This window comes from Pelobates fuscus, chromosome 1 (genome assembly GCF_036172605.1).
Source record: "Pelobates fuscus isolate aPelFus1 chromosome 1, aPelFus1.pri, whole genome shotgun sequence".
Taxonomy (NCBI): domain Eukaryota; kingdom Metazoa; phylum Chordata; class Amphibia; order Anura; family Pelobatidae; genus Pelobates; species Pelobates fuscus.
The window spans coordinates 25,542,139-25,568,914 of NC_086317.1; the positions used below are offsets into that span (position 1 = coordinate 25,542,139).

The 26,776-nt window shown below is 43.6% G+C and overlaps 1 protein-coding gene across 2 annotated transcripts in view; it reads right to left on the reverse strand.

The window, feature by feature from the left end:
• Positions 1 to 26,776, reverse strand: part of BCL9 (BCL9 transcription coactivator) — a 261,354-nt gene that overhangs the window by 192,826 nt on the left and 41,752 nt on the right. For both annotated transcript variants that reach the window (XM_063446708.1, XM_063446691.1), the window contains exon 2: positions 5,908 to 6,059. The gene's annotated coding sequence lies outside the window, so the exon portion shown is untranslated. The remainder of the gene's footprint in view (positions 1 to 5,907; positions 6,060 to 26,776) is intronic.

Below are 26,776 nucleotides of genomic sequence, written 5' to 3' on the forward strand. Positions count from 1 at the left end.
GTTGGAGGAGGGAGGAGCATGAATAAGGAATAAATGCACTTTACTCTGTACCATGCTCCCTCGCGGTTCCCACAATTCCCTGCACAGGAACCGCGAGGGAGCATGGTACAGAGACATGCTCCTCCCTCCTCCAACAGCCTTCAGCGAGTCTGCCTGAGTGACATCCTGACAGGAGTGCCGCCGGACCGGCGAGGCTGCCACCCGGTCCGGCGGCTCCAGCGCGGAATGCGGCCGCCGACCGGCCGGCCGGCCCCCTCAGTGTGTGTGCCACCGGACCGGCCACCCGGTGGCACATACTTGCTCAGAGCAGCCCCCAGGTGCCGCGGCCCACCGGGAAAATTCCCGGTATCCCGGTGGGCCAGTCCGGCCCTGGGCATCTGGTGGTTACTGGGGCTGTAGTGTGTGCGTGTTTGGATTATAGAGGCTCTACTGTGTATAAGTTGGATAGTGGCTGTAGTGTGTGTGTAGGGGATAAATGCTGAAATAGGTGCAGGGAGGCACAGGGGCTGTGGTGGGCACTGTGAGCCGCGGGAACTGAGGTGGGCGCGGGGAGGCACGGGGACTGAAGTGGGGGTGGGGCTGGACAGAGTATGAGGTGGGACATAGATGTTGTGGCGAGCGCAGGAGGGACATAGGGGTTGAGGTGGATACAGGGGGGGCTGAGGTGGGAGCAGAGGTGGGTATTGGGGGCTGAGGTGGGAGCAGAGGTGGGTACAGGGGGGCTGAGGTGGGAGCAGAGGTGGGTACTGGGGGCTGAGGTGGGAGCAGAAGTGGATAACTGGGGGCTGAGGTGGGTAAAGGAGGTTGAGGTGGGTAATGAGGGGCAGAGGTGGGAGCAGAGATGGGTACTGGGGGCTGAGGTGGGTACAGGGGGCTGAGGTGGAAGCAGAGGTGGGTATTGGGGGCTGAGGTGGGAGCAGAGGTGGGTACAAGGGGGCTGAGGTGGGAGCAGAGGTGGGTAATGGGGACTGAGGTGGGAGCAGAAGTGGGTACTGGGGGCTAAGGTGGGTAAAGGAGGTTGAGGTTGGTAATGAGGGGCAGAGGTGGGAGTAGAGATGGGTACTGGGGGCTGAGTTGGGTACAGGGGGCTGAGCTAGGAGCAGGGGGGCTGAGGTGGGTACTGGGGGCTGAGGTGGGTACTGGGGGCTGAGGTGGGAGCAGAGGTGGGTACTGGGGGCCGAAGTTGGAGCAGAGGTGGGTACAGGGGGGCTGATGTGGGTACTGGGGGCTGAGGTGGGTACTGGGGGGCTGAGGTGGTTAGGGGGCTGAGGTGGGTACTGGGGCTGAGGTGGGTACAGGGGGGCTGATGTGGGCACTGAGGTGGGTACAGGGGGCTGGTGTGGGTACAGGGGGCTGAGGTGGGAGCAGAGGTGGGTACTGGGGGCTGATGTGGGTACAGGGGGCTGATGTGGGCACTGAGGTGGGAGCAGAGGTGGGTACAGGGGGCCTTATGTGGGAGCCGAGGTGGGTACAGGGGGGCCGAGGTGGGTACTGGGGGCTGAGGTGGGAGCAGAGGTGGATATTGGGGGCTGAGGTGGGTATAGGGGGGCTAAGGTGGAAGCAGAGGTGGGTACAGGGGGGCTGAGGTGGGTACAGGTGGGCTGAGGTGGGTACAGAGGGGCTGAGGTGAGTACTGGGGGCTGAGGTGGGAGCAGAGGTGGGTACTGGGGGCTGAGGTGGATAAAGGGGGCTGAGGTGGGAGCAGAGGTGGGTACTGGGAGCTGAGGTGGGTACGGGGGGCTGATGTGGGTACAGGGGGCTGAGGTGGGAGCAGAGGTGGGTACTGGGGGCTGAGGTGGTTACAGGGGGGCTGAGGTGGGTACTGGGGGCTGAGGTGGGTACTGGGGGCTGAGGTGGGTACTGGGGGCTGAGGTGGGTACTGGGGGCTGAGGTGGGAGCAGAGGTGGATACTGGGGGCTGAGGTGGGTACTGGGGGCTGAGGTGGTTACAGGGGGCTGAGGTGGGTACTGAGGTGGGTACAGGGGGGCTGAGGTGGGAGCAGAGGTGGGTACTGGGGGCTGAGGTGGTTACAGGGGGGGCTAAGGTGGGAGCAGAGGTGGGTACTGGGAGCAGAGGTGGGTACTGGGGGCCGAGGTGGGTACTGGGGGCTGAGGTGGGTACAGGGGGGCTGAGGTGGGAGCAGAGGTGGGTACTGGGGGCTGAGGTGGGTACAGGGGTGCTGAAGTGGGTACAGGGGTGCTGAGGTGGGTACTGGAGGGGCTGGTGTGGGTACTGGGGGGGCTGATGTGGGTACAGGGGGGCTGAGGTGGGTACAGGGGGGCTGATGTGGATACCGGGGGGCTGATGAGGGTACTGGGGGGCTGGTGTGGGTACTGGTGGGCTGAGGTGGGTACTGGGGGGCTGAGGTGGGTGCAGGGGGGGCTGAGGTGGGAGCAGGGGGGCTGAGGTGGGAGCAGAGGTGGGTACTGGGGGGGCTGATGTGGGTACTGGGGGGGCTGATGTGGGTACAGGGGCTGAGGTGGGTACTGGGGGGGCTGATGTGGGTACTGGGGGATGGCTGATGTGGGTACTGGGGGGGCTAATGTGGGTACAGGGGGCTAATGTGGGTACAGGGGGCTGAGGTGGGTACAGGGGGCTGAGGTGGGTACTGGGTAATGGAATCATTGGGACTTTTTTTGAAGTCAATCAAGCAGACAATCTTAATGTCACAGATCAACGGCTACATCAGCTCATACAGCACACAGAAAGTGATGCAACTTTGCAAGCATTGAAGTCTACAGTTCTGATGGGATGGCCAGATGAAAAGGATGCAGCACCTGCAATTGTGAAGGAATATTGGTCCTTCAGAGATGAGATCAGCGTAAAAACTGGTATCTTGTACAAAGGTCCAAGTGTCATAGTGCCGAAGTCACTAAGAGCAGAGATGTTATCGCGCATACACTCAAGCCACATCAGAGGTGAGGCTTGCTACAGACAAGCTAGTGATACTCTTTACTGGCCCAACATGCAAGGTGAAACCAAAGACTTAGTCAGCAATTGTCCCATTTGAAATGAATATGCACACTCGCAACAAAAAGAAACCATGATGTCACATGAGATACCTACACGTCCTTGGCAGATTGTCAGCATGGACTTATTCAACTATGCTGGAAAAGAGTACCTGCTCTTAGTCGATCATTACTCAGACTTCTGGGAAACTGAACTGCTTCCTGACCTGTCCACTGAAACTACAATTAAGCAATGCAAGGCGCAATTTGCATGTCATGGCCAAAGTGATTTCTGATAATGGCCATTAGTTTGCAAGCTTACAGTTCAGGTAATTTGCTACTAATTGTGAGTTTGAGCATGCAACTTCTTCACCACATCATCCACAAGCTAATGGCAAAGATGAACCAGCTGTGAAAATAGTGAAGAATTTATGCAAAAAAGCTAAAAGTGATGGTAAAGACCTGTGAAAAGCCATCATACATTGGAGAAACACTGACGGTATGGATTGTAGTCCTGCACAAATACTGATGTCAAGGAGATTAAAGACCTGCTTACTAGCAGCCAACAAGCTACTTGAACCCTCTGTGATACAAGGTGTACCAGAAAAGTTGTGACTTAAGAGGCAAGTGTTCAAGGCAAGATATGATTCACCTGCTAGGGATTTACCTGAACTGAGTATTGGGGAACAAATCCATATGAAACCGCTTCCTGGAGATCGTCTGCAAAAGGTTGCGCCATGCTCTTATCTTGTGGATAGCAAAGGAACTCTCTACCAATGCAATCATGTGGATCTGCGAGTGGCCGAGACCCTGATTCACAATATCCAGTTGACAAGCCAGACACACCTGGTATTACAAGGACACACTCATATGTCGGAAGTAAAGAGTGTACAGAAGTGATACCACAGACTAATGACAGCCCTGAGCAAGCAGGATCTGACAGCAGTCAAGTTCAAAGCATGCCAGCACGTGGTGGGAAGAGTCCAGTAACCTCAGAGAGGGCTAAAAGACTATTTGCACAACCTGGACCTTCACTCGTAGTGGCAGACATTCACAACCACCTGAGAGACTTAACCTCTAGAATGTTATTACAAGGACAGTGATTTGGACTCCAAATTTCCCAATATTGATTAATTAATATTAAAAGGGGGAGATGTTATGGATGTTATGTTTGGTTTACATGCAACTAACTCTATGGTTTATTTTCTAGTGCACGTGTTTCCTGTTGGGGTGTGCGCTTCCTTCCTGTATCTCCTAAAACATGGCTGCCATACACACTAACAGCTTGCAGTGTCTTTATTTATACCACCTGAAACAGTTGACAGCCACCAGGACAGGGAGTGGGGCTCTGGAACACCCTATCTGTATCATCAGAACAACATCAGAATAACAAAGGACCATCTTCAAGGGTTGCTCCAAGAAATAAAAACAATGTTGTAAGAAAGAGTAACCTGTCTGGTGACAACATGATGTGCGTGTCGGTGTCAGACACCGAAGTTACACCTCCACCATCAGAGGGGTTGATCTATGTATATCCAACACTTCATAGCAAATGTTGCACAAGAGACTCCAAATCGCTTTAGTGGTCATGGTACTTGGGGTAACCCTTTAAATTCCAAAGGAAACTAAACACATGTAAAGGTTTCCCTGTAATTTGTCCATTTGTTTATTTTTGCCTTCAGGCTCTGAGATGAGTAAAACGATGGTTAGATGGATGGATGGATGGATACGTAGATGGATGGACAGCAAGCAATCACTTTGAGTGATCTGCAAAGTTCAATGGTGCTCAAGTCAACTATATAAAAATTCTGCTGTATCGTATAGCAGGGAGGCAACAGAAGGAAATTACTCAAAGGTACTGAAAGCCCACCTGGAGTTTGCAGAACACCAAGTGCAGCTGCAACGTTCGAAAAAAAGATAAATAAATACAGTGTATCGAAAAGTCAAGGAGACAATTCACTGACATCTCAATTTACCAACCTGACAAGGAAGATCCTTCTAAAGAAATTCAGAATCAGATTAAATATTTACTATACAAAGCATCGAGATCAATTCTGCAGACCTACACAGGTTTCTGCTAAAAGACAAAACCACCCATCCCTGTGGTATGTACACTGCTAGAGCGAAGAAATCTCTTAACAAATCTCACAGGTGAATAAAAAGAGGTAGAGATGTAATCAATTTCATATATCTCTACATCACAAAGGATTGTATCCTGACTTAGACACTGTTAAATATACCTTAATACGTGGACTCTACTCAACAATTCAAATGATATGGAATGACGCAACAATCCGTTTGTTTACTCCACCATTAGCTCAACCTTATAACTCCACAGAACATAGCAATCACTGCTAGCTTTTGTGAAACATATAAACACACACAAAATGGAATTATAGAAAACAGAAAAAATACATTTTTGATGGAATTGCTCAAATTAATTTTGAGGAATAAGAGCCTACATATACATACATAAATTTACATTCTACATATAATTTATTCATACAGATTTTAGATAATACAATTGGTTCCAAAAAACTATCATATGCAAAATTAATTATGCTCCTGTTTTGAGGATGTTTGGATTTATCCTCACAGTCTTTTTGTGTCACGATGTTCCAGATAATGGACATTTATCGACAATATTTGGGATTGTGATGTAGCCCATTGGAGCCAAAGCCAATGCCAGGTTTTTGAGTACAAATTAACCACCTATTATTTTTTTCACTCGTACTTTTTTTTCCCCAAAAAATAGGCAACACATATTACTTGATGTGTAAATGTACACACTTACCTAATTTCTTAAAATGTTTGCCAAGAATAATTATTTGCCAAATATTTAAAGATGAAATTAAGTTTACACATAATGCTAAATTAAAATAATTATAAACAGAGGTTATATTAGGCTCGTCTTCAGAATTATAAATATGTAAGAATTGGACAGCACTTCATTACTTACCCCCAGATGTAGGTTTCCAGGCAAAAGATCAACATTTGTCTCCAAACTTGATCCTCAAGACTGACTTGTTATCGATGGTCTCAAGATTTAATGATACTTTTTTAAGATTCCTATCCCAACATAAATGAATTCCAGAATCCACTCGGCATGGTCTACAGAAAGAGAAAGACAATTCAGGAGAGGTTTGTTAACTCAGATAGCATTACCAAAATGAAAAACACATCGCCTTTATTGATAAACCCTGCTATATAGTTTCATATTTTCATATCTAAAGGTTCATCAAAGTCACCCAGACCACTTTATCTCAATGAAGTGGTCTGGGTGCAGTGATCCTGTCCTTTTAACCCTGCAGTGTAAAACATTTCAGTTTTTGTGAAAGTGCAGGATCAAACCCACCTCTTGTGGCTGTCATGCTGACAGCCCCTAAGGGGCTTCCTGTGGCACCACCCATGAGGAGCATTGAATTTAATCAGTGCGGATGAGGCCATGCCTCCTCTAGTTTTTTGTTTTTCTAAAATGTTTTAATTTCTATTGCAAACTGCTGGGGGGAGAGGAATTCTAAGGACCTGGATTCTATCACATTAGGAAGGTTTGTATTCCTACTTGTGTTCCTTAAACCTGTGTGTCTGTCAGGTATCTCACCCTTATGTTTCCTCATTTAATAAAATGACATCAGTATAAAATTCCAGGGTACGTGATTCCATAAACATCAAACTCTCACAAGGTAAAATCTACGCAGGGGGAGACACAGGCCCGAATAAATGAATACGTAACTGACACACTATCTAAACAACAAATAATAACATAGCAACAAAAAAATAGACATTGCGATACCGACTCAGTATGAAGAGACTAAGCTAGACTTAGTGAATTAAAATTTCAAATCTTTGACCACAATTCCAAAATCATGCAGAGTAAGTGCAAGGGTTAATCTCATAAAGAAAGAACAAAGGACTCAAAGAAATCAAATAGCTTTAACAGGGATTTCTAATCTTCCCAGTTTCTGTCTGTTTTTGTTTTTTTTTACTGAACTCATGGATCTAACGAGCCACATTTTTAGATGCAGATATGGCAGTGTGACTCTATGAAGAAATATAAGTGATGATAATAATAATTTATTGAGCTTCAAATGATTCTACAGAAGTCTGTGACAAAGATAAATAATGAGATCTTAAAACAATATAAATACTTTATAAACCCCATAATGACGTTTGCTTGGTAAATTCTGGTCACCTACAAATTAGGAAAAATTTGGATTTTTTTTAAAGAAAAAAAACCAAAAACAAAAATCCTCAAAAAACATAAAAACAAAAATCCTCAAAAAACATAATTTACAATGTATTTGTGAATGCTCATCATAATGTAGTGGACTGGTATCCAAATTATTAGAGGACTATTTGATAGTTTTGGATATTTGTTTTAAAAAGTAAGGCAATAACTCATAGTCACCAGTCACAGATTTTTACTTAAAATGATTTTTAGAAGAGAATGTGGAAAAACACCTTGATTCTTTAATAAATCCTTTCAAGAAGCAAAAAGGCAACTGAGCTTAAGTGTTTTTTTTTTTGTTTTTTTTTTTCACATTTATTTATGAATACATTGGGAATCAGGAAATAAAAGTTAGCTGGTATTTAACATTAGTACGTGTTACATTATTAGATGGAATTTTACACATTAGGTTCCTAATCTCTAAAGTTCCACTAAATTCACTCAGAGTACTTCATCTCAGTGAAATGGTCTGGGTGCAGTGGCCCCTGAAAGCCACTAGTGGAGCTTCTCACGTGAGATCACGCCAGATCCACTTTTCAATCAAATGCTTCTCATAGAGAAAAACAGTCTATTGGCTGAGATCATCAATCACGATGATCTCATTCAAGGAAGTAAAGTGGAAGGATGGACACTGGTGCAGTGATGGAGTAGTGGTAAGTTAAGCTTGTTTTTATTTTACTTCAGACGGGGCCTGGGAGGTGGACACAGTAATCTAAATAGGTAGCAGGGCACTATATCATTTGTACTCTTAACATTGTAGTGTCACACAAAAACTGCGATTTTACTGATGATATCACCGCTGTGATACTCTTAAGTGTTTTGAAACACTCATATTTGTGTTCAGTGGAGTTTCTGGAATACAACAGACCCCCCATTTAGAGGTTTTATGGTGTTTTGGAAAGTTACAAGGTTAAATATAGGACTTGCAAATTGCATTATCTGGCCTTTCTGCTTGTGTTGTCAGGCTGGTCCCTCACATTTTATAACATGACAGGAGGCTTCATATTTGCTTAAGTCTCTCTTTACTAGAACTCCACAGCAGCACATTAACATAGAGAGAAAAAACAATCACAAAAAAGTAAGGAAACCATAAAAGGCCCCTCCCAACCAACTACTTCCTCTTTCTTTACTGTTCCACATCAAGCACAGGTCAGAGTACCACTGCCTCATGTTATCATTGGGTGGCTTTGGATATTTTATTGTCTTTCACTATTTTCCAAGTATTTATTATTGTTGTTGGGGTGTTGTGGCATATTTTCTGCAGGCTTGGGGGGCTGTGGTGCCTTTGTCTGCCTACCCCCTCTCTATCTTCCTCTTTGGCGTGCCTTCTCCACCCAGCCTACCCTTTGTTTCCCCTCCCCCTCGCTCATTTTGCTTGCGGTCGCCGGGGAGCGCTCCTCCGACCGTTTCCCATTGCTGACCGCCGTCGATCCCACGTGTTGGCCCCCGCCAGCCAGCTCCGTCCGCCAAACGGGAGCCGTCTCCTGCTTCTCTCACCCTGCCCATGCTTACGCTCGTGGTGTCGGAGTTACCGCGGCTTGGGGTGGCATGGGCGGTAGTGAGAGGGCTAGCTGGCCACGTGGGAGTGGCTGCTTCCTGCCTCCGGGCACTCACCCTCCCGCGACCTCGTGGTCATGCTTGGGGGGTGCCCACTCAGTGCCTGTCTTTCTGTAGATAGTGTATCACGTTCTGATGTATGTAGGTATATACATGTTATTTGGTATAGGTGTTCTGTGTGAAATAAATAATCATCTATTTATACCTATCTCACTCTACTATGTCTTATGCACATATGCTTGCTTAATGCAATTTCTGTGGACCCTGTTTCACTAATTTCTGCTTGTCTGTACACCTAACCTCAGCATGTTGCCTGCACGCGCTAATTGACCTGCCTTGGCTGTAACACATTATTTGGCCTGCTCTGTCTGTGCCCATATAACTAGCCTGCTTTGACTGTGCCCCCTTGATTGGCCTGCTTTGTCTGTACCCCTTTGATTGGTCTGCTTTGTCTGTGCCCCCTGATTTGGCCTGCACTGTCTGTGCCATTATCTGTGTACGCCTGGCCTGGCCTTGGCATTTGGACCCTGCATGCGCGGGCTAACTTGCCTCTGCCACTATTAGGGGTGCTGCCCTGATTACCTGCTGGTGACACCTGTCCTCTATGCCCCTAGGTGTCACATTGTCCACGTATCCTTGACCACGTATCCTGAACCACCTACCAAGGAGCAGAATCTGCAGGCCATGCCGCCTCCGTGGAAAAGGCCCTAGTTCTCCAGACATTGGAGGGACGTCAGCGATTGGAAACTCCTTCTGCCCATCTTCCTCGAGCTTGTGGAACAGAGGGGTCCGTTCACGATGGATCTTTTCGCCTCCCGGATGAACTAACAGGTTCTGATCTACTTTAGTTGGCTCCCGGATCCGGCATGCTCAGCGGTGGAGGCTTTTCTGTCTCATCTATTTGACCTGAGACAATCGTATCGTTTGGTTAATGTGGTGAGATCGGCAATTTCAGCGGCCCACGTACCGCTTAGAGGTTTGCCCATTGGTCAGGATCCGCTAGTCTGCAGACTTCTTCGTGGTATGAGACTGTCGCGGCTGCCTCTGCCTAAGTATTCCTCCCTCTGGGATGTCTTTCCTCCGGGATTGGCCTGATAATCAAGATCTCTTCCTTCGTCAACTTTTGGCTAAATTTGCCCTCTTACTATGCCTTATTTCTTTCAGACGTGTTTCTGATGTCCGGGGCTTCGATGTCAACGCTTTATCTTTCTGTCTGGAAGGGATCACCTTCGGGGTGTCTAGGCATCCGAAGTCGGATTTGACGGCTATTTTTTATTCATATTTCCGTGACGCGCCTAAGCTCTCTGTAGCGAGGTCTCGTTATGTGGCAATTACCGCTTCTCTTCGCTCTTCTCGTTCCTGCCAATTGTTAATTTCTTATGTCAGACCTCACAAACCAGTCTCTTCTCCTACTGTGGCGCGATGGATTAAATGGTTATTGGCATTGGCGGGAGTGGATTTGACCTTCGGAGCGCATTCGGTTAGAGGCGCGGCGGCTTCTGATGTCCTCATGGCGGGCGCTTCCCTTCAAGACATCATGCGTTTAGCTGACTGGTCACGAAAAGATACTTTTCGCAAATTTTATTTTAGACCATCGGATCATGCTTCTTTTGCTTTGATGTCGGAGCGTTAAAACAGCAAATATGAAGCCTCCTGTCATGCTATAAAATTCTAGATTATACTAGCTTTAGTGTAACTATAATTTAATTTTATTAATGACAGGAGGCGAATATTTCCCTCCCAGTTTCTCCCTTCCCGTGTTATTTTTGTTTATTTTCATTGACCTATTTTTTAGTGTTAGTCTGTTCTCCAGGACTGTGGTAGATAGGTCAGGTTAGTGTCTATTTAGGGGAAGTCAGAGTATGTTTTCTGGGATGTTGTACTGTCAGTAATTGATTATGGGTGTTCATGTTTTTCACAGTACCCTTCATTCACTAATTGGAGTTTTAGTCTAATATCTCGTTTCAGTTTAATGGTTCGACTACAGATCCAGGTTACAGATCTTCTTCAGGCTAAAGTTCAAGGCTTCATCTACTGATCCACGTTGGTTTCAAGTTTCGGATGACAGTCATCGGCTGATCTCGTTTGGTTCTTCTGCTATCTATTGCAGATCATGTACTTTATTTTGTCGTAGCTTGAAAGAGGAAGTAGTTGGTTGGGTGGGGCTGTTTATGGTTTCCTTACTTTTTTGTGATTGGTTTTTCTCTCTATGTTAATGTGCTGCTGTGGAGTTCTAGTAAAGAGAGACTTAAGCAAATATTCGCCTCCTGTCATTAATAAAATTAAGATTATAGTTACACTAAAGCTAGTATAATCTACAATTGTAATTAATAAAATCATATAAAAGATTACATACATATACACATAGAATTTAAATATGTATATTTGTTTTTCTTGTTCTTATTGTTTTTATTTATATATATTACTTCCTGGAGCACCTGCCTTGTAAAGACTTCTCATTGAGCTGCATTGGGAAACCTGTAATTGGACAGCCACATAAAGTCTGGGCGCAGGAAGGCAGAGTCTGACTACCCATAGGAGACAAAGGCGGTTGCCTAGACCCTGGGCTCAGGCAGGGTGCAGGGGGGTCCTTGTCTAGGCCTGAAGCTCCAGATCTGGAAGTGAGGGGTCTTCTTTGAGCTGGCATGGAGATCTACAGATATACTGGCAATTCAGCCTCCCTGGAATCTTTAAAGATTGCTTATCAGGAGCCCAGTCGAGCGCTGGGTCCCTTTATCTACGTACTGGACTGGGCTTCTGTTGGTTTGCCAGTTCCAATGCGTGCCGTGTTGAGCTTAGAGGAAGTGATCATTCTTCACTTCCTCCCAGCTCACAGAGAGCCATATAGGGAGAAAGGAGACAGACGTGGAGCTCCAAGCCCACTCCTATAATCCCCAGCCAGCCACCAGCTATCTCTTTAAAGAATCAGCCAGCCCCCACAAAAAACATCCTCCTGCACATCCTCTTCTGACAGTTGCAGAAGAATAATAAAATGCATGCATGGTTTCATTTGTGGTATATCTCCTAAATAGTGATTTTTGTTTTTTGTTTTTAAAGGACAGTATTATGTCCCTTTAGGGAGTTGGGATGAGGGATTTAGTCAGTGTTGAGGGGTTAGCGTGATGTAAGAACTGACCAAGGAATTGAATATTTAAGACCAAAATAGCTAAGTGCAAAACAAGACAAATTCAAAGTTGATTTCCAAACTTGGTATAGAATATATAATTCACCAAAGTTGGAAACGTGGGTAAATAAAAATTAAATTGAAAGTTTTAGACCAATAAAGACAGACTGAAAATGGTCACCTGCTGTGCTAACCTAGCCTAAAATCTGGTCTGTTCTTTACAACTCTTAGTTTAACAAAGTTCGTGTGAGCAGGGGCCTCTTCATCCAATTGTTCCTGTAATTTTTTGTAATTGTCTCATTTATTATTAAATCTCCCCCTCCTACAACATTGTAAAGCGCTATGGAATTTGTTGGCACTATATAAATGCCAATAATAATAATAATAATAATACCAAACAAGCAATTAGATATCAAAACATTATCAAGTAGAATTATGAGGGGGCATCAAATAGGTCTTTGCCTAAGGGGAGACAGAAAACCTTGCAACAGGCTATGCTTTGGGTTGGTGTTATTGTTCTCAATTGATTTATAAATATAAATAATAAAAGAAACCGTCAGGTTCACTTTGAGACCTTCAAAAAGAATGTTCTTAGCACGGAGATTTATCAATAAGCAAACAGAACGAGATCAAGTATGCAATCACTCCAAGAAAAGCCATAACCTCTTCATCGGTGGGCATTTAATTACCAAAGTCTCCTCCGGGGAACAATAAGATAATCAGATACTATAATCAATACAATATACCCGATTCGCACACAGCTCTGTGCTTACACAATTCCAACACAATTTTCATCCTCTGTGCTCACGGTACTTAGTATTAAATATGTAAAGACTGGGTCTTAAATTCTAGGACAACTGGCAGGTGTGGACTCATAGATAAATTGTACTATTAGGTCTAAATAAATAATATTAATAATTATAATAATAATGATGATAAAAACTAGCATAGTAATTTATTATTGCGTAGCTAGATAATTACAGTAGGACAAATATAGATCCCCTAAAAATAAAATAAAATACTGTGTTGTTCTATAGCTTATTGTCACAGATTTGCAATGACAACGCGATGTGTGTGTGAACGTATCCCTTGGGAATAATGAAAGGATTCAGGGTAGAAGACTTCAGCAAAGAGGACAGATACTAACTAAACTGGGAAACAGCGAAAGGTTCGAGCTGCAAACATCCGCCCACCTGTTTGTAAATAGGAACAGTGAAGAATTCTGTACTCTCCAGGCTTCCCATTAAATCAGATGCTGACAAGTAAATCTAAGTGACTTGGAAAGATTTTGCCTTTGGGGCTTTGGAGAGCAAGCTTTGCTAAGCAGGCGGCTGCCACCACGCAGGCTCGCGCTGCACAGTTCCTGCATTGGGAGTGTGTATCTTGCTTAAATCTTGCCTTCAGGTCAGGAAGTGATTGCTCGGAAGCTGCACATAAATCACCGATTATGATAAAAATGATAAAATACCACCAGCTTGTGCTATTTCTAAGGGACAAAAACAAAACTGATAATGACCATCGGAATACACTGACTATCTAGAGGACTACTGGGACTGAAGGTCAGTACTGGTGACCCTTGGACCTGTATATTTGTGTGAACACATTTCCCATGATGCTTAGACAAACTAAAAATAATAAAAAAAATTTAAAAAGTCCAAAATATAGACAATCCACTCATGATTCCTGAGTGGGAGAAATTGAGATGTGAACTCTCTTTATCCTATAAGCATCTTCAGCAGATATTGACCAGTAAACACATTACAGTACAAATGGTCCTCATACCTTATCCCGAGCAATATGATGGATGGGACAGTTTACGCACTGGGATGCTGAGGCGTAATAGGAATAGGAAGGATTGACTTCTAGAATACGTATGGACTACTCTCCAGAAGAGGAACACCCAGCAGGGCTGTTGCTAAGTTCTAGCACTACCACTACAATGAAAGAGAGATAGCAATATATCAGGACATGCCTCGTTTCTATGTTGTGTCCATGCGTACTGCTGATTATCTCCTATCCTCTCAATGAAACATGCACATACTGCAAAACCAGGTATTCAATGTTATCCCTCCATACTACCTAACCATTAGAAGGGTTGCAGTGAGGTTCTATCCCTGAATGTCACCCGGGGGACATCACCAACAACCCCAAGTGGCCTGCTGAAGTACCATTCTACCAATCTTTCTTTTATAACAGGCCGGTGCATGAAGAACCAACTACCTGAAAAATAAATTAAAGAACAAAAAAAAAAAAACATTGATATATCCCTGCCCCTGCACCAACTGTGGAGATCAGGGGCTAAAGAGACCAACATCCGGGGCTTCAGTCCCAAAGCCTCCCCACTGCAACGCTCATGTCATCCGGGTTGCAATTACTAAATTATAGAAGAAGAATGTTAAAAACATTGAGACTCTTCCAGCTACTGACTGACCATGCTCAAGAAGATTACATATTGTGTCTTCTGTATTCTCAAATTACTTTCATGCCAGCTACAACCAGGTGGAGTCAGTCTCTTATATCTGCTCCTGAGAACATGACACTTGGTGGCTACAGCAACATCTGTCATTTAATGTAACAACCGAGGAGGATTATGGAATTTGATGACAGCCGCCTTTGACATATAATGGTTAATTAACCTTCCATTTGGAACATGGCATTCCTTTCATACGCTGGCAAGTAGTGTGCCACTGGAAGCATGACATTTGTGGTGAAGCATATGTGACATGGTGGTTAGATGATTTGCTGCTAGGAATATGGTTTTGGCTCCACAGTTAAAACATGTCTTGGTGTCCCTTACATTGTATCAAAATTAAAGGATTTTAAGGCAGGAGAAAAATCGGCTTAGGACAAAATTTGGGACAGAACACTAAAAAAGGGCATGGGCAACGAGATCAAATGCAAAAAAAGAGCAATAGGAATAACAATTGGGAAATGACCTTTGCATTTTTGGATAAGGCTGTCTTCATCATAAAGGCAGCATGATAATAAAATAATAAACTGTTGTGAGTCTGTGCATTTATGAAAAATGAGAATGATAGGAATGAAAATGATAACTAGACAACCATATCAAACAACAAGTTAAAAAAAAATCACCAGAAAAAAAAAATCGCTTTCAGATGATAGAATACATTGTGAAGGTTGGGGGAAAGGTTGAGAGATGAAGGTCAAAGCTAGTTGCTTGACGGATCAATGTGAATTTTCTTCCTGAATGAAGATTTGTTCTTCACATGTAGTATACGTGAATGTACAGAATATAAATGGAGATAATTTGAGCATGCCTCGTTACCTGCCCCATGATTTGTTGGATTCAACGCAGGATAAAACCAGGCAGTCTGATAAATCAATTTAGTTTTACATCTTGCTAGCCATGGCATCTCAAAGAATACCTCCCAAGTGTCCTTATTTAGGTGGGACAGTCACTATTTTGGATCCAAATCCCTCTGTTCCTCATTTTTAGAAACTCCATATTTTTGGTCTGTTTGAGTGTATAACAGAGCTCCACAGCAATAATACTCCCAGTAATGTGTCTGAGTGTATAACAAAGCTCCACAGCAATAATACTCCCAGTAATGTGTCTGAGTGTATAACAGAGCTCCACAGCAACAATACCCCCAGTAATGTGCCAGAGTGTATAACAGAGCTCCACAGCAATAATACTCCCAGTAATGTGTCTGAGTGCATAACAGAGCTCCACAGCAATAATACTCCCAGTAATGTGTCTGAGTGTATAACAGAGCTCCACAGCAATAATACTCCCAGTAATGTGTCTCTATAATAAATGCATTTAGAAATCAGCCTGTGTAAATTACATACATTGTTCTTGTTTTATATTATATTTTAGTACATACATTTGCATTTTTTTTTAGGTCACTGCTTAGAATAGCCCCACCCCTGGCCGCACACCCACACTCACACCTCTCACATTTTACAGAGAAACATATTTTGTTTGAATGCTTGTGACCAATAGAAATCTCTAATACCCCTCTGGAACCTCAAGTCCTATGATGATTTTTTTTCACCCATTTTACATTTTTGTTGGAGTTGCCATAGTGATATTATCACATTATCTCATGTGTTTTGGTATTGTCCTATGACGATTTGAAGCAATTTATTGGGGTGGGGAGGGGGGACGCGGGCAGATGGGAATGGAGGTAATTGGCTCTTGCAAAGTGACCCCAAGGAGAATCAGGTCTACTCAAGGTAAGGGATCAACTGCATTCCCCTCCAGGACCACCAACTACGCTCTTGAGCAAGGAGCTTAGACCTCAACACTGCTGGTGAGTATCTTAGACTATCTTAGAACACTCCATTCACCATAAGTGCTACAGTCTGCTGCAATGATTATGGTGCCAGGACTTACTTGGCGCCCTCCCAATGTAAATAGTGCACTGTAGTGGTTATGGTGCTTAGAGTATTTCTTTAAACGTTGTCTAAGATCTCCCAGGCTCAGAAACTCAGATAGAAGATCAACTGTATGCAGGAATTATTGGAATTAAATGAAGATTTCTCACCCCTTGATGTTCCCAAAAACACAGTAATATCTACATAGGTTACAAATGATGTGTTTCAAAATTCAAAATTTAAATGTGCGACACTGGCCAAACACATAGGGATAGGAATCTATTTTCTGCTCATCGATCAAATATAAATTTGGTTTTCCGAACAAAAGTTGTGAGATAGACGCACAATGTAAATACTATGAGAAAGTTGTTTTTTTTAATACAATCTGTGCATATAGAAATTGTCAACAGCACTGGTATACCTGCTCCCACTGACCCCTGTCTACCGGCAATCTAGCCACGGAAGTGACGAGCCCGTGCCTCTCCCAATAAAAGCGCTGATTTACACAGAAAAAAAAACAACAACACAAAAAAACAACAAATTTTCCGAGTAAGTATTATTTTATTACCTGAAAACCCAAAGATTTAGAGAGCAAACATTTATTTCTTGGATGCTCCTTCCAGGAAACCCTGAAAAGCGTAAGCTGATGTCTCACTGAAGCTAAAGTGCCGTCGCAGAACCGCATCAGAAAAAGCTGTGATTTCCCTGTGATGCGTCGTAGAAGTGGAATATATTTTGTTACTGGGAACAGACAGGATGTTATGTGAAGCTACACCATAGGTGTTCCTTGATACACTCCATAATCACTCAGCAAATAGATGTTTTCTAGCTATTAAAATATTTGGCCAATTTGCTCAGCATGAAACTCAAGTGTAGGAACAGGTTTGGCATAGCTTTACAACGCTGCCCATGTGTGGGAAAATATAGCTTGTCTGCCTTTAACTAAAAGGAAAATCTGGCATCACTGTAATTAAATGATGTATGGAGTAAAGGGAGAGAGAGAATGTGTGGGAATGTATACTGAGGAAGGAGACTGAGTGTCGGGGAGTACTCAGAAAAACAGCAAGACAGAGAATGGATGTACACTAATGCTGTAGGCATGAATACTAAGAGATTCGAAATATAGAGATAGAAAGAGCAATTGTATAGTAAAGGATGAGAGGGTGAAATGTAAACTAAAACAAGTGCCAATATAAAAGGGAAAATCCACTACACAAATACGCACATTTTTTTTAAATTACCGTTTAGTAAATATACCTCCAATGAAAACATGCATACATTTAGTTATTATGCATTTGCTTTTTCATTAAAGTTATATTAAAAAACAGCTTGCAAGAACTGTAGATCTCTGGTCTTTCTGCCTTTGCAAGTCCTCCCCTTCTAACCACGCCCAGACTTTCGTGGCTGTCCAATCACAGACTTCCCAATGCAGCTCAATGAGACGTCTTTGCAAGGCAGGTGCTCTGGACAGTTGCTGCCTTTTGAGTATAGCTCCACTAGGTTAAACAAACCAGGAAGTAAGAGGACCGGTTGTCTGGTGGACAGTCAGGGGGTGTAAGACTTAATTTTAAAAAGTGTCACTTCGTATTAATAACTGCACGTTTTGTAAACACTATTCACACATCAAGCATTTCAGCAAGCTGTAGTATTTTAGGTGTTTGAGGTGTCGTTTTATAAGTCAAGAGAGACAGGATGTATGGTAAGGCAAACAGTGAAATTGTACATCCAGAGAGAAATCTACACAAATCCTTACATACAATGAAATAAATACGAAGGAGAAGGAGAGTGGAATGTTTCAATTTAGAAAGAAGAAGGGGACATGTTTACTGAGAGATGTGAGAGAGTGTAAATGTACTCTGACAGAGGAGAGCGGGGATGTGTACAGAAATATTAGAGAGTGAGAATGTATACTGAGCAAGGAGAAAGAGAGAATGCATACACAGATGAAAGAGTGGGAATGTTTACTGAGAAATGAGAGAGTGTGAATGTACTCTGAGAGGGAAGAATGAAAATGTATACTGAGACGAGAGAGTGTGAATGTACTCTGAGAAAGAAGAATGATAATGTACACTTAGAGGAGAGAGTGGGGATGTATACTAAGAAGAGAGAATGGGGATGTATACTGAGAGGAGAGAGTGGGAATGTATACTAAGAAGAGAGAGTGGGGATGTATACTGAGAGGAGAGAGTGGGAATGCATACTGAGAGGAGAGAGTGTGAATGCACTCTGAGAGAGCAGAATGGGAATGTATATGGAGAGAGGAGAAAATGGGAATGTATAATGAGAAGATAATGATAATGTATAGTGAGAGGAGAGAATGCGAATGTATACTGAGAGGAGAGAGTGGGAATGCATACTGAGAGGAGAGAGAGGGGATGTATACTGAGAGGATAGAGTGGGGATGTATACTGAGAGGAGAGAGTGGGGATGTATACTGAGAGGAGAGAGTGGGAATGCATACTGAGAGGAGAGAGTGGGGATGTATACTGAAAGGATAGAGTGGGAATGTATACTAAGAAGAGAGAGTGGGGATGTATACTGAGAGGAGAGAATGGGGATGTATACTGAGAGGAGAGAGTGGGGATGTATACTGAGAGGAGAGAGTGGGAATGCACTCTGAGAGAGCAGAATGGGTATGTGTCATGGTACCTGTTGTATCTGCCTCAGGAGGTCAGGCATCTGGATGTTGTCCCTCAGGATGGGGCATGTGAACCCAATCCTTTCAGTCATTTCGGCCGTTTACACACCGGCCTCCATAGCCCCGCCTCCTTTTATGACGCGGCGCTGGATAGTCGACGTCTTGACGTCAATGACGTCACGACCCGCCATAAACTTCGAATCAGGGCATTTTGGGGACGTGGTCATCAATTAAGGAACCAAGGTATAAAAGAGACTCATTTGCAATGAGTCATTGCCCTGTCGTGGTTCTAGCTTGTCTGGTCACTCAGTGCTCTTATTACTATTGTTTATTTGGTTTTCACTTATCGACTTTGCTACCTTCTCCTACCCTTGTACTCGGCTTGGCTTTCGCTTACCTGTCTTCTCGTTCCCTCGACCTTGGCTTGTCCCTGATCATTCTTTGTCTTGTCTGATGTTAGTCCGGGCCATTCTAAGGTCCGGTATATGTACCCTTTGCTGTTTGCATTCTGCGTGTTGGATCTGATTTAAGGCCATGGACCATAGAATGGACCAGATGGCTCTAGCTTTGCAGTCTCTTTTATCGCGGCCTAGTACTCAGCCAGAGGAGACTCGTGCTTCCACTATCACTCCTGTAAGCACAGGGTTAGAAGTAGCCACATTGGGTGCCTCTTCTCGCGTTACTTCTCCTCTACGCTATGGCGGGTCACCAGATATTGTCGAGGTTTTCTAAACCAGATTAGTATTCATTTTGAGCTTCAACCCCGGGCCTATCCTACAGACAGGGCTAAGGTTGGATTTATAATAACCTTGCTAATTGACAAAGCACTTAGATGGGCTAACCCTCTGTGGGAAAATGACCCTTTGGTCTATAATTATAATGCTTTTGTCGCAGCTTTTAGGAGGACTTTTGACACCCCTGGAAGGAAGGCCAATGCAGCTAGGTCGCTGTTACGTCTTAGGCAGCATAATAGATCCCTCGTGGATTATGCACTAGAGTTCAGATCCTTGGCGGCAGAAGTCAAATGGAATGAACAGGCTTATATGGATGTATTTCTTAACAGGTTGTCTGATGAGATTCTAGATGAGGTTGCCACTAGAGAACTCCTGGAAAATTTGGATTTTTTTTTAAAATATATTTCCCACATAGATGAACGTATGAGACAGAGACAGAATACTCGAGATAGAACCCGTAGACCTTCTATAAGACTAGCTCCCTCATTTCAGAATCCCGACTCTACAGCACTAGCTCTTCCAGAACCCATGCAAATAGGAACTACGGAGGATGAGATACAATACAGGAGAAGGGAGGGACTTTGTTTGTATTGTGGGCTAAGAGGTCACCTGCGCCTTAATTGCCCTACCCAGCCAGGAAATGCACGCACCTAAATTTCTCCAGAGGACAGGCCTTGGGTGTTTCGATCTTGTCCTCTATATATGACTATAAAGACCATAGGCTTCTTATTCCTGTCTCTTTAGCTTGGGAAAGGGGAGTTATAACTGCAATGGGTTTAATAGATTCTGGAGCAGCTGAGAGAAACATAGAAACATAGAATGTGATGGCAGATAAGAACCATTCGGCCCATCTAGTCTGCCCAATTTTCTAAATGCTTTCATTAGTCCCTGGCCTTATCTTATAGTTAGGATAGCCTTATGCCTATCCCACGCATGCTTAAACTCCTTTACTGTGTTAACCTCTACCACTTCAGCTGGAAGGCTATTCCATGCATCCACTACCCTCTCAGTAAAGTAATACCTAGGAGGGGGGGGCAAAAGGGTGATAAAACATCAATCCAATTGTCCCCCAAAACAAGGACAGAAGGTGCCTGTAGCAAGTGTGTTAAAAAAATGATAACCTTAGAGTCATGTCTACAAATGCTCGCAGTTTAGGGAATAAGATCCATGAACTTGTGGCAATAATGGCAACTGATAGTGTAGATTTAGTCGCTGTTACTGAGACATGGTATAATGAAAAAAATGACTGGGACATAGCAATACCAGGGTACTCTTTATATAGAAAAGACAGGGAAGGCAAGAAAGGGGGAGGGGTGGCCCTGTATGTGAAGGATAGCATAAAATCTAGCCTAATAAAGGTTAGTGAGACGAACCATTGTGTGGAAATCTATTCACAAATTCACAAACCGGACTTTACATAGGACACGAGGCCATGCGTTTAGACTGGAAGAAAGAAGATTTCGTCTAAGGCAAAGGAAAGGTTTTTTTACTGTAAGAACAATCAGGATGTGGAATTCTCTGCCTGAAGAAGTGGTTTTATCAGAGTCCATACAGATGTTCAAACAGCTACTAGATGCATACTTGCAAAGACAGAATATTCAAGGATATAATCTTTCAATGTAGGGTAATAACTGCTTGATTCAAGGATAAATCTGACTGCCATTCTGGGGTCAATAAGGATTTTTTTGTCCTAGCTTGTTGCAAAATTGTGCTTCAAACTGGGGTTTTTTTTTGTTTTTTTTTTTTCTCTTTTGGATCAACAGCAAAAAACAGGTGTGAGGAAGGCTGAACTTGATGGACGCAAGTCTCTTTTCAGCTATCTAACTATGTAACTATGTAACTATGTAACATAGAGTCCATTTGGGTTACGTTAGAATTTGGTAATCACACAGTAGTTCGTGTAGGTGTGATTTATAGGCCCCCAGGACAAATTGAAGAGTTAAATAATCTACTAGTTGAAGAAATAGCTAAAATGACAATGAAGGGGGAAGTTATCACCATGGGTGACTTTAATCTTCCTGATGTGAATTGGAAAACAAAAATAGCTACTTGTGCCAGAAGCACACATATTCTAAACTCCCTACTGGGATTGTCTCTAAAACAAGTCGTTGAGGAGCCAACTCGTAAAGAGGCCATACTAGATTTAGTGTTAACAAATGGAGATTTGGTATCAGATATTACTGTAGGTGAAAGTTTAGGATCCAGTGATCATCAGTCAGTGTGGTTTAATATAAGAACAGTGACTGAGTCACACCACACAAAAACAAAAGTTTTAGACTTTAGAAAAACAGACTTTTCTAAAATTAGAATATGTGTAAAGGAGTCATTATCAGACTGGAGCAACTTAAATGGAGTCCAAAATAAATGGGATTATTTAAAAGCTGCACTACTGAAGGCAACAGAAAATTGCATTAGGCTTGTCAGTAAAAGCAAAAAATTCAAGAAACCACTGTGGTACTCCGCAGATGTGGCCAAAATAGTAAAAAACAAAAAGTTAGCATTTAGTAATTATAAAAAAAACCAGAGTGAGGAAGACAGAATGACCTATAAGATTAGGCAGAAAGAGGCTAAGCAAGTTATAAGAGCTTCCAAATCACACACAGAAGAGAAAATAGCACAGTCAGTAAAAAAGGGGGACAAAACTTTTTTTAGATACATAAATGAGAAAAGAAAAGTAAAACAAGGATTAGTTAGATTAAAAACAAAAGAAGGAAGGTATGTAGATGAGGATAAAGGTCTAGCTGACTGCCTCAATGAATATTTTTGTTCGGTATTTACAGCTGAAAATGAAGGAAAGGGACCTCTGTTAAAAAAAAGGATAAATGAGTCATTTATTACACGTGAGTTTACAGAGGAAGAGGTTCTATTTCAACTGTCAAAAGTAAAGACAAATAAGTCAATGGGACCTGATGGAATACACCCAAAGCTATTAAAAGAGCTTAGTGGTGTACTAGCAAAACCATTAACAGATTTATTTAACCAATCATTGTTAACAGGAGTAGTCCCAGAAGATTGGAAGTTAGCGAATGTTGTGCCCATTCACAAGAAAGGTAATAGGGAGGAGTCGGGCAACTATAGGCCAGTAAGCCTTACTTCAGTAGTGGGGAAAGTGATGGAAACCATGTTAAAGGATAGGATTGTTGAACATCTAAAAACACATGGATTTCAAGATCAGAGACAACATGGGTTTACTTCAGGGAGATCATGCCAAACTAATCTTATTGATTTTTTTGATTGGGTAACTAAAATTATAGATAAGGGTGGTGCAGTAGACATTGCTTACCTAGATTTCAGTAAGGCTTTTGACACTGTTGCACATAGAAGGCTTATCAATAAACTGCAATCTTTGAGTTTGGATTCCAATATTGTTGAATGGGTAAGGCAGTGGCTGAGTGACAGGCAACAGAGGGTTGTAGTCAATGGAGTATATTCGAAGCTTGGGCTTGTCACCAGTGGGGTACCTCAGGGATCTGTACTTGGACCCATTCTCTTTAATATTTTTATTAGTGATATTGCAGAAGGTCTTGATGGTAAGGTGTGTCTTTTTGCGGATGATACTAAGATATGTAACAGGGTTGATGTTCCAGGAGGGATAAGCCAAATGGCAAATGATTTAGGTAAACTAGAAAAATGGTCAGACTTGTGGCAACTGACATTTAATGTGGATAAGTGCAAGATAATGCATCTTGGACGTAAAAACCCAAGGGCAGAGTACAGAATATTTGATAGAGTCCTAACCTCAACATCTGAGGAAAGGGATTTAGGGGTGATTATTTCTGAGGACTTAAAGGTAGGCAGACAATGTAATAGAGCAGCAGGAAATGCTAGCAGAATGCTTGGTTGTATAGGGAGAGGTATTAGCAGTAGAAAGAGGGAAGTGCTCATGCCATTGTACAGAACACTGGTGAGACCTCACTTGGAGTACTGTACACAGTACTGGAGACCATATCTTCAGAAGGATATTGATACCTTAGAGAGAGTTCAAAGAAGGGCTACTAAACTTGTTCATGGATTGCAGGATAAAACTTACCAGGAAAGGTTAAAGGATCTTAACATGTATAGCTTGGAGGAAAGACGAGACAGGGGGGATATGATAGAAACATTTAAATACATAAAGGGAATCAACACAGTAAAGGAGGAGACTATATTTAAAAGAAGAAAAACTACCACAACCAGAGGACATAGTCTAAAATTAGAAGGACAAAGGTTTAAACATAATATCAGGAAGTATTACTTTACTGAGAGGGTAGTGGATGCATGGAATAGCCTTCCAGCTGAAGTGGTAGAGGTAAACACAGTAAAGGAGTTTAAGCATGCGTGGGATAGGCATAAGGCTATCCTAACTATAAGATAATGCCAGGGACTAATGAAAGTATTTAGAAAACTGGGCAGACTAGATGGGCCGAATGGTTCTTATCTGCCGTCACATTCTATGTTTCTATGTTTCCTGATATTATTCTTAAACCTTTGTCCCTCTAATTTAAGCCATGTGGCTTCTTTTCTAAAAAGTTGTCAGATACAGAGAGAAGGTATGACATTGGAGACAGAGAACTGTTAGCGGTCATAATGACATTAAAGGAATGGAGACATCTGTTAGAGGGGACTTTACACCTGATTACCATTTTGACTGACTACAAGAAATTATCTTACATAGGAGAAGCCAAGAGATTGTCCGCCAGACAAGCTCGTTGGTCCTTGTTTCTTACTCATTTCAATTACTTACTCACCTACAGACTAGGTTCTAAGAATACTAAAGCAGATGCTTTGTCCCGCCAACATGAACCTGCTACAGTTACTGAAACTACTTTGTCTCCTATCGTTCCCAAGCAAAATATTATAGCCAACACGAGTGTTAAGGTACACTCACCTTTGCTTTCTGATATTGAGAAAGAACAATACCTAGCTCCAGAGCAAACTACAGAGGGAAGGTATTATATTCCACCTAAATTCCAAGAAGAATTACTTCTATGCTTCCATAAAAGTAAGGTTGCCGGACACCCCGGTATACACAAGACTTATTCTCTGATTTCCAAGAACTTCTGGTGGCCCACTTTACGTAAGGATATAAGGGATTATGTCAGGGCGTGCAAAATATGTGCAAAAAATAAACAACCTCATAATCTCCCATGTGGTTTACTGCAACCCTTAGAAATACCCAAGAAACCATGGGCCAGTTTAGCTATGGACTTTGTCGATTTGCCAGTATCTAATAAACATACAGTTATCCTCACAGTGATCGACAGGTTTACTAAAATGGCTCATTTCATTCCTTTGCCTAAATTGCCTTCTTCACCCGAATTGGCTGAGATATTTGCGAAGGAAATTTTTCGCTTACATGGGATTCCTACCAGGCCCGGACTGGCCATCGGGCATACCGGGCAAATGCCTGGTGGGCCACGATGGCCGTGGGGCCGAGGCTGACAAGGAAGATCACAGGATGTCCCCGGCTGGCTCCTGCAGGGCCAGCACTACCCAAGCGCCAGCTCTGCTGTGTGCCTCCATGGGTCGGTGGGGGAGATCAAAGATCTCCCTCACCGACCTAGAGACACTTCCAGGCGGCCGCTTGCTGGGGTGTGAGGGAGGGAGGGAGGAGAGAACCGGCGGAGCTCTATCCAGCAGTTCCGTCGGGTCCTCTCGCGGGATTCTGAGCGTTGCCGCGGTTACCGCGGCAACGCTCAGATATCGCGAGTGTAAACTCTAGCCTACAGGCTAGAGTTCACTCTCACGAGTCACCACTGGACCACCAGGGATCAGGCAGCATGGCTCTCCCATGGCAGAACGCCCCCCCCCCTCCCAGGTAAAACGGTTCCCCCCCCACTCCCAGGCTAAAGGTAAGAAGGGAGGGGGGGGGATATAACTTTTTTTATTATTATTATTATTATTATTAATTTAAAAAAAATTAAATTTAAATAAAAAAAATCACACTCACACACACATCACCCCCAGACACACAGCACCCCCAGACACACACAGCACCCCCAGACACACAGCACCCCCAGACACACACAGCACCCCCAGACACACACAGCACCCAGACACACACAGCACCCCCAGACACACAGCACCCCCAGACACACAGCACCCCCAGACACACACAGCACCCAGACACACACAGCACCCCCAGACACACACAGCACCCCCAGACACACAGCACCCAGACACACACAGCACCCAGACACACACAGCACCCCCAGACACACAGCACCCCCAGACACACAGCACCCAGACACACACAGCACCCCCAGACACACACAGCACCCCAGACACACAGCACCCCAGACACACACAGCACCCCCAGACACAAACAGCACCCCCAGACACACACAGCACCCCCAGACACACACAGCACCCCCAGACACACACAGCACCCCCAGATACACACAGCACCCAGACACACACACCACCCAGACACACACAGCACCCCCAGACACACACAGCACCCCCAGACACACAGCACCCAGACACACACAGCACCCCCAGACACACACAATGTATCTTATTTATACAGACCAATTTATTAGACACATTACTGGGAGTATTATTGCTGTGGAGCTCTGTTATACACTCAGTCACATTACTGGGAGTATTATTACTGCGGAGCTCTGTTATACACTCAGACACATTACTGGAATGTATTATTGCTGTGGAGCTCTGTTATACACTCAGTCACATTACTGGGAGTATTATTGCTGTGGAGCTCTGTTATACACGCAGGCACATTACTGGGAGTATTATTACTGCGGAGCTCTGTTATACACTCAGACACATTACTGGGAGTATTATTACTGCGGAGCTCTGTTATACACTCAGACACATTACTGGGAGTATTATTGATGTGGAGCTCTGTTATACACGCAGGCACATTACTGGGAGTATTATTACTGCGGAGCTCTGTTATACACTCAGACACATTACTGGGAGTATTATTGCTGTGGAGCTCTGTTATACACTCAGACACATTACTGGGAGTATTATTGCTGTGGAGCTCTGTTATACACCCAGACACATTACCAGACACATTACTGGGAGTATTATTGCTGTGGAGCTCTGTTATGCACTCAGACACATTACTGGGAGTATTATTGCTGTGAAGCTCAGTTATACACTCAGACACATTACTGTGACTATTATTGCTGTGGAGCTCTGTTATACACTCAGACACATTGCTGGGAGTATTATTACTGCGGAGCTCTGTTATACACTCAG